Raw genomic sequence first — 2,500 nt, forward strand, 5'->3', positions numbered from 1 at the left:
GAGGCAACCGCCCGCACCAGGGCCCAGCGTGTGCCGATGGTGGTCGAGGCAACCGCCCGCACCAGGGCCCAGCGTGTGCCGATGGTGGTCGAGGCAAGCGCCCTCACCAGGGCCCAGCGTGTGCCGATGGTGGTCGAGGCAAGCGCCCGCACCAAGGCCGAGCGTGTGCCGATGGTGGTCGAGGCAAGCGCCCGCACCAGGGGCGGCAGCGTGTGCCGATGGTGGTCGAGGCAAGCGCCCTCACCAAGGCCGAGCGTGTGCCGATGGTGGTCGAGGCAACCGGCCGCACCAAGGGCCGGCGTGTGCCGATGGTGTTCGAGGCAACCGCCCGCACCAGGGCCCAGCGTGTGCCGATGGTGGTCGAGCCAGGAGCCCGCACCAAGGGCCGGCTTGTGTCGATGGTGTTCGGGGCAACCGCCCGTTACCAGGGCCCAGCGTGTGCCGATGGTGCTGGGGGCAAGCGCCCGCCCCAGGGCCCAGCGTGTGCCGATGGTTATCGGGGCAACCGGCCGCACCAGGGCCCAGGGTCTCCCGATGGTGCTCGAGGCAACCGCCCGCACCAAGGCTCAGCATGTGCCGATTGTGATCGAGGCAACAACCCACACCAGGGCCCAGCTTGTGCCGATGGCGGTCGAGGCAAGTGCCCGTACCGAAGGGCAGCCTATGCCGATGATGGTCGATGCATGTGCCATCACCATGCGTCATCATGTGCCATTGATGGTCGAGGCCTTGGCCGAAGTTCGATTTTGAGCCACGGTGCCCATGCTTGGCTCCAGCATGTGCTGTGCCGCATTTTTTTCACTCGGGACAGCATCGCCGGAGCATCGCCGGAGCATCGCCGGAGTACCGCCGGAGAACCTGACCGGCGGCATTGGGGTTCCGGCGATTGGGAGGGGGGCCGGGGGGGTGTGCGCACATGATGTGCGATGGGTGCTGGTACTTGGCCTTGTGTTGGCCCCCTATCCCTCATCAAACCTCTGAGAATTCACACCCCCTTAAAGAGCATTTGAGATTTTACAGGTTTGCTACCAGTAGCCGTTAAAGTGTCTGAAATGGGGACACTTTTTTCAAACGGTCACAAAATCTTCTCTACTTCGAGTTTTTAGCTGAATTTTTTTGTGCATGCCAACAAAAATAGAAGGATCATGCCTACAAAATTTGGGGCCAAAAATCCTTATAAAAAAATTTTAAAAATTCCCGAACCGCAAAAAGTTTCGAAAATCGTGAAAAATAGAAAACGAGTCAAACTTCACGTGAAGGCTTAGGGGACCATTGTATGAATTTACAAGCCATAAAAATGGCATTGGCACGGCAGAAATTTGAAGATGTGCCTAAACCCACCAGGGCCCAGCGTGTGCCGATGGTGCTCGAGGCAACCGCCCGCACCAGGGCCCAGCGTGTGCCGATGGTGGTCGAGGCAACCGCCCGCACCAGGGCCGATAGTGTGCCGATGGTGCTCGAGGCAACCTGTCGCACCAGGGCCCAGCGTGTGCCGATGGTGATCGAGGTAACCTGCCGCACCAGGGCCCAGCGTGTGCCGATGGTGGTCGAGGCAAGTTCCCGCACCAGCGCCCAGCGTGTGCCGATGGTGCTCGAGGCAACCGACCGCACCAGGGCCCAGCGTGTGCCGATGGTGCTCGAGGCAACCTGCCGCACCAGGGCCCAGCGTCTGCCGATGGTGCTCGAGGCAACCTGCCGCACCAGGGCCCAGCGTCTGCCGATGGTGCTCGAGGCAAGCGCCCGCACCAGGGCCCAGCGTGTGCCGATGGTGGTCGAGGCAAGCGCCCGCACCAGGGCCCAGCGTGTGCCGATGGTGCTCGAGGCAACCTGCCGCACCAGGGCCCAGCGTGTGCCGATGGTGCTCGAGGCAACCGACCGCACCAGGGCCGAGCGTGTGCCGATGGTGGTCGAGGCAAGCGCCCGCACCAGGGCCCAGCGTGTGCCGATGGTGGTCGAGGCAACCTGCCGCACCAGGGCCCAGCGTGTGCCGATGGTGCTCGAGGCAACCGACCGCACCAGGGCCGAGCGTGTGCCGATGGTGCTCGAGGCAAGCGCCCGCACCAGGGCCCAGCGTGTGCCGATGGTGCTCGAGGCAACCTGCCGCACCAGGGCCCAGCGTGTGCCGATGGTGCTCGAGGCAACCTGCCGCACCAGGGCCCAGCGTGTGCCGATGGTGGTCGAGGCAAGCGCCCGCACCAGGGCCCAGCGTGTGCCGATGGTGGTCGAGGCAAGCGCCCGCACCAGGGCCCAGCGTGTGCCGATGGTGGTCGAGGCAACCGCCCGCACCAGGGCCCAGCGTGTGCCGATGGTGGTCGAGGCAACCTGCCGCACCAGGGCGGAGCGTGTGCCGATGGTGGTCGAGGCAAGCGCCCGCACCAGGGCCCAGCGTGTGCCGATGGTGGTCGAGGCAACCTGCCGCACCAGGGCGGAGCGTGTGCCGATGGTGGTCGAGGCTGCCGATGGTGGTCGAGGCAACGTGCCGCACCAGGGCCCAGCGTGT

Source organism: Durio zibethinus, unplaced genomic scaffold (assembly GCF_047325235.1).
Source record: "Durio zibethinus cultivar Kanyao isolate XHJ-2024 unplaced genomic scaffold, ASM4732523v1 HiC_scaffold_3, whole genome shotgun sequence".
In the NCBI taxonomy this organism is placed as follows: Eukaryota; Viridiplantae; Streptophyta; class Magnoliopsida; order Malvales; family Malvaceae; genus Durio; species Durio zibethinus.